The sequence below is a fragment of the Marmota monax genome, unplaced genomic scaffold, assembly GCF_021218885.2.
Source record: "Marmota monax isolate L192 unplaced genomic scaffold, Marmota_monax_Labrador192_F-V1.1 WCK01_AAM20220418_F8-fsc00041, whole genome shotgun sequence".
In the NCBI taxonomy this organism is placed as follows: Eukaryota; Metazoa; Chordata; class Mammalia; order Rodentia; family Sciuridae; genus Marmota; species Marmota monax.
The window spans coordinates 16126356-16132355 of record NW_026695238.1 but is presented as its reverse complement, the minus strand read 5'-3'; positions in this window follow the sequence as shown (position 1 = coordinate 16132355).

The window sequence follows — 6000 nt, the reverse complement described above, 5'->3', positions numbered from 1 at the left end:
AGCAGTGCTTCTTCACCAAGCCCTTCCACCATGACTCCTGCCTCACCTGGGCCCAGAACAATGGAGACGTTCCCAACAAAGAATTGAGCCAGGCGCAGACGTGACAGACAAAGCATAGCTTTATTGAAGGAGGAAATGAGGCTCCATAAAGTGGAGGGAGCTGAGTGAAGAGAGGCTCCAGGCCCCATGCTGGGGTTCTTGTCCAACAGGCTGATCTGGGGGAGTTCCCCCCACAGAGGACCTAATTGAAGACCTTGCCCTAATTGCTCCCACTGGTTACTTTTCAAAAAATTGTATGGGTTCTTTTTAGTTATACGTGACAGTGGAATCCATTTTGACGTAATTATACAAGCGTGGACTACATCTTATTCTAATTAGAACCCTGTTGTGTGGATGCACACCCATTGGTTACTTCACGACACCTGATTAGAACAGTGCTCCTGTGGCAGGAGTCGTGTGGGTGATCGGCCTTCAGAGCAGGAGTTGTCACGTGACCAGATTTATCACAAACAGGGACAGGACAACTCCTCTGTCTTGTACTACAGCCGGCATTTTTCTTACACCCTTCATCCGCCATCTTGGTGTCCCTAAACTCCTGCCTTGTGGACTAAACCTCTGAAACAGCCCAAACAAACTTTTCCTCCTCCGGGTTGCTCTTGTCAGGTCTTTTGGGCCCAGAGATGCAAAGCTGACCACCACGATTGCACAGCAAGCAGGTAGTAGACGTGGGATTTGAATGGAGGCAATTGGATACAACGTGTCAACCCTAGAGCCATAACCTGATAACAGAGGGGCCTTCTACTCTCCCCCCACCCACCGTTGTCACTGATGTGGACCCAGGCCTCAGAGCCATGAATGAGAAACTCAGCCACTTCACCAGTCAGAAAGCACTATGCACCTCGAGCACTCTGTGGACACAGGAACTTGGCTAACATAGGTCTGGGGAGCGGAAGGTCACAGCCTGCAGCTCTTTCCTTGTCTTTCTTTCTCTTCTTTCCTTAGCTCTGCTCTTGCACTAGACTCCTGCTTTAAGAACTGGGAAAAAGGGGAAGAAGCCACACTCTACGGCCCCCCTCCCACCCGCACTGGAGAGGGACCATGCCATGGAATAACAGTGCATTTGGGGATCCAGAAAGACTTCTTTCTGTGGGATCCCAAGCAGCCATAAACAAAGTTATAGGAGGCCGTCATTTTAGACTGAGGTCTTTGTTTCACCAGGCCCCCAAGAAACCAAACCAAGATGGAGTCGCTCTTGCTAATGTTCCTGGTCAGCACACCAAAATTTAGTCACATATCTGTCTTTCCAAGAAACCAGGAGAGAGAGATGGCAGGTAAATCCGCCAGCCCAGTTTTAGCTGGTGTGATAAGGGAGGTCCCTTGAGCCCCTTGACAGCAAGACACAGAGGCCACTGCTCTTAACCAAGTCCTTCTTAGTCCTACACTATCTTCTTGTTCCTGCTGAAGCTGCCTTACAAAACCAACTGCTCAGCCAGCTCAACAGAAGGCCCCTCCCACTTCAGAGACAGGATGCTGCCAGTTTCATGAACCACTAATGAAATCCAATTGGATCTTTAAACCAAATTCATTGAAATTTTTTTATTTCTTTTTTCTTTCTTTGTTTCTTTCTTTCTTTTGACAAAGTGAAAATCTCCATCTTTAAAGAAAAACATCAAATGGACTATTTTGTTCCAACTGCCAAGTCTGACCTTATCTAAAGCACTACAGCAAAATGCACACATCAGAGATCCCTTCCTGGAGACTGGTGGTCCAATTGGAGGCAGAATATTTGAGACAGTTATATTGAAAAAAAAATTGTTTGCTGGGTTCTGAGACTCACATGTGACTGGAAGCTGTATATTTTACCTGACAACCCTAAGAAGGAGGAACACGAAAGGTAGTTTAATTTCACAGAGCTAATTTTCATGAAGGTTATACTAGACACTCAGAATGATGGTAATTCAAAAGCACAACTGTTGGGGGAAATGGTTTCTTAAATCTTTGAACTCATTTCCTGTGAATTAACCACTCTAAAGGTGTTGGAAATACCCGGTGAAAAGTGTTGCGCTAATTGGAAACATTGTGATCACAATATCCTAGGATGGTTCTTAAGTTAACCTGGGGAAACTGCAGCTTCCAGATGCTGTTAGCATCAGTCCCAAGGAGAAGAGAACTTCACTTCCCCCGGAGATGCCCTGGGAGGGCAGAAAGGGACAGGGGCGTGGGGAGGGGGGAGAAAAGGAGAGAAAAGGAAAACAGGGCATCCTCATGCCTGCAGGCCCCTCCAGCTCTGGCTTGCCAGAGGCTGCTTTCTTGACTCCCCACTTACAAGAAGAACCTGAGGATCCACAGGACCCAGGCTTCCCATCAGGAAAAAAAAAAATAAAACTGCAAACAACCCAGCCTGAGAATCTGGATGTTATATAAATGTTTCATGTGACTACATTAAGTACACAAAAGAACTCTCCTGCTTTGTAGACAAAATAAAGTCAAATGCTGGCAGTCATCAGCTAATCCTTCAATCGCTCCAGTGCAAGTGAACGTGTGAACGCTGGCTGCAGCTTCCTAAAGCCATTAGCTGGTGTCCTCCTGTGGGCACTTAGAGATCTTCATGCTCATGTCCTTTTCTGTTTCCAAAGCTTAATGGGTTTTCCCTTGGGATTTATAAAAGCAATGTATTTTCATGTTAAAAGAACAAACAAACAAACAAAACCCAATTCACCAAAGCTAGCAAATGGTATCCATAATCTCACCACCCAAAGCCCTGCCTTGCACTCTGCTGCGTTTCTTCCCGTCTCTTTGGTGTTTTGTTCTGGGTTCCATGGTGCACGCCTGTAGTCTCAGCTATCCAGGAGTCTGAGGCTGCAAGATCACAAGTTGGAGGCCAGCCTAGGCAATGTTTCTAAGACCTTATCCCAAAATAAAATTTAAGAAGACTGCGTGTGTAGCTCAGTGGTGGAGCACTTCCCTAGATTTCCTCCTCAGTACCTCAAAAAGCGCAGGGTCGGGGGGTGTCTATTTTTTATAGAGCGTGTATTGTTGTGTTTTGCTTCTCCCTCCTTCTAAACATGTTCATGGTAGCGTTCTTCATCATTGCAAAAATAAAAAAAATATTAAAGCTACCTCACCACTCAGCACTGGGGACTGGCTAAGTAGGCTACAGACATGTGCATGATCCTCTCAGTAAGTGGAAAACGCAGTCATCAAAGCAGACTTTCGGAAGACACCTGCTGATATCAGTCAAAAAACTGATGTCAAGGTTTATGATCAGTCCAGTTTAACATGCTATGGAGAGGGTCTAGAGCAGAACTCAAGAATAATAACGATAGCCAAATGGTAGAGTGGTATGTGCCTTTTCTTAAATTCTGGGTTATCTAAATTACCCTTCATGTGTTAACTAACCCTGTTGGTCTGTTTGTTCATTTTCTCCCGTTACCTTTTGGGGGTCAGATAAAGAGTGAGACTTTCAGGTCCCTCCAAAGCCACCCCAGACTTCTTGTGCTTGTACATGTTAAATGTCCCACAAATCTGATTCAGGAGTGAGAAGCTCACTCTGTCCATCACAAAGCAACATCTGTACCGGAGCAAACTATTGAGGCTGGTTATCATTACCTAGAAAATCGGTTTGCTTGGGCCTCTCTTTTGCAGCTCCTAGAAATGGGCTTTTACTGATAGGCCATGGAGGAAGGATAAGCACTGCAGGGTGGAACCAGAATGAGCTGGCCTCTGCCGGCACCCGGGGGTGGAGGGCAGCGCCTCCCCACGCATGCCCCTTCAAGAAGTGGCTCCAGGGCTGGCCTGCCGGGCAGCGCCCCTTTCCTCTCACCTTGGCCACTTGGCTGGGCAGCGTGTTGGTACCTTGCAGTGGGTGATGGCAGGTGGGAGCAGTCTGCAGGGGCCAGGATCGTGCAGGAGATACCCATCTGGCTGCACGTCCCAGGAAATGAAAGTCCACCACTTAATGTATCCAAAAAAGCTGCTGAGTTTGAACTGAACCTGAGTCAGTGTCCCCTGGCCAGCGTCTCATTCTGCTCTTTGAGGCACAGTGCAGAGGTCATGGTCTGTGGTGGAAGCCTGACAGTGCTACTGAAGCCAGATTTGAGGATAGGTAGTTAGTGTAGCTAGGTAAACCGGGTCTAATATCCAGTAAGATAAATAAAATGGAGGCCATTATAGAGAATGGAGTCCAGGGAAGCAGAGCAGCACTTGGGGAATTGAAATGTTAATGTCCCCAAGGCCTAACCCTAACCCTTAGGAACCCATCCTAAGGAACTGTTAAGGAAACAGCTCCCAGCAAACAGGGAGGTGGTAATCAAACCACCCCAGGCCCTTCCAGCCCAGACGACTCCTCCAGCCCACCTAGCCCCCACCTTTTTGGCCTTCTTACCTGCATTCCATCACTGCAGGACAGAGGGAAACAAAGGACAGGAGTGTGGGAGGACTAAAAGTGACCTTAGCTGTGAAAAAGGGAAGACCTCCCCCTTCCACGGATTCTGCCTTTCGGGTCCCCTTCTCCCTCCAGGGAGAAGTCTTCTCTGCTGTCCTTTAATAAAACATCCACTGTCCACTCTCCACCGGCCTCCGCGGGCTTCTCTGGTGTTATACTTCAGCATTCTGGGAAGCAAGGACTTGTCACCGGTAAACAGTGGTAACACTAAGTGGCCACAGGTCGGGAGTACAAGATGCAGCTGGAACAAGAGCTCCAGTCAGGTGGGCCCCAATCCCCATGTAGAAGCTGCTGGGGGTTCTGTGCAGTAGACAGGGTGACCGCCCCCAACTGTTAACCATAGGGCAGGTTGTTTATTGTTCTCCATCTTTGGTTTCCCTCCCCTGTTAAAAGCATTCATAGCCGGTTCTCCGTGTCTGTGCACCCACATCTGGGAATTCAACCAACAATGTGCTGCATCTGTACGGACATGTGCAGGCGTTTTTCCTCGCCATTGATTTCCTAAACAATACAGTATGGCATACCATTTATATTGCATGCATTATAAGAAATCTAGAGATGGTTTAGAGAATTCCAGAGGCCAAGTACAGGTTACAAGCAAACACTAGACACCATTTTATATATATCTTGAGCATCTGTGGATTCTGGTATCCAAGGGGTTCCAGAACCCACCCCCATGGATACAGCAGGACAATTGTGAGGTGCTGCCCATCCTCAGTGGCCACAGTCCTGTCCCACCAGCAGAGGTCTGGGGCTAAGACTCTCTCCTGCAATGAAATATGAGCAGAAGAGATGTCATGCACCTATTCCCAGAGGAGATTGTTTTGTTCTGAGATCTACTGTTTTGTAAGCCAGGGACAATGGAGAACACCTGCAATCCCAGCAGCTTGGGAGGCTGAGACAGGAGGATGGCAAGTTCAAAGCCAGCCTCAGCAACGGTGAGTTGCTAAGCAACTCAGTGAGATCCTGTCTCTAAATAAAATAGAAAATAGGACTGGGGATGTGGCTCAGTTGTCAAGTGCCCCTGAGTTCAATCCCCAGTACCAAAAGAAACAAAAGAAAGAAAAAAAGGGGGGGGACTTACTGTTTTGTACTTAAGATTTCTCCATCCTTCTCTTTGCAGGAGAACTCCCCTGCCCCAGAGCTGCTGCACCTTCAGGATCTGGTTGTGGGAAATCTGTGGGGCGGAGCCTGGGGTGACCTCTGCTGACAGGTAATAGGGTGAGAAGCTGCGGAGGCTTCAGAGGGTTGTGCTGTAGCTAAAGCCTTACCCTACAAATGGGACCCCTTGGGCCTGCTGCTGGATCCCAGAGGTATTTATCAGGGCTGCTTCTATGGCTCTTGTGACAAGTGAACAGGGCAGTGTTGGGCATGGTCTGCACTCTGCCCAAAGAAATGAGTGTTAAACGAAGGCCTCCCGGCCGGGTGGGGGCTCAGTGGTGAGCCTTAGACTGTCTGAGCTCTGCTTTCCCCTAAACTGGAATTTCTGTGCCTCCTTGAAAAAAGTGGGTGTAGAAATGAAATGGCTGAGGCTCGTGCATTTCTTTGTGTTTGTT